Genomic DNA, 254 nt, shown 5'->3' with positions numbered 1-254 from the left:
AACTTTATTCGGTGCTTTCCTATAGGCGTCTATTCAAACTCACCTGTGTATACACGCCCACAAACACACATTTAAAAGGGCATTCAAAATCAAAATGTCGCTATTCCTGGTCACTGGTCACATCAAACTACTTATCATCCTTCATTTTCTATATTAAAAACAGGGCAGAAAAAGAAAACTTTCTATTTGCCAAGTGAGAGAACACAGAGACAACTCTTCCCCCTGCCACACACACACACACGCACACACGCACT

The sequence above is a fragment of the Chanos chanos genome, chromosome 3 (genome assembly GCF_902362185.1).
Source record: "Chanos chanos chromosome 3, fChaCha1.1, whole genome shotgun sequence".
Classification (NCBI taxonomy): domain Eukaryota; kingdom Metazoa; phylum Chordata; class Actinopteri; order Gonorynchiformes; family Chanidae; genus Chanos; species Chanos chanos.
The sequence above is the reverse complement of the archived record's forward strand: the minus strand, read 5'-3'. Positions refer to the sequence as shown.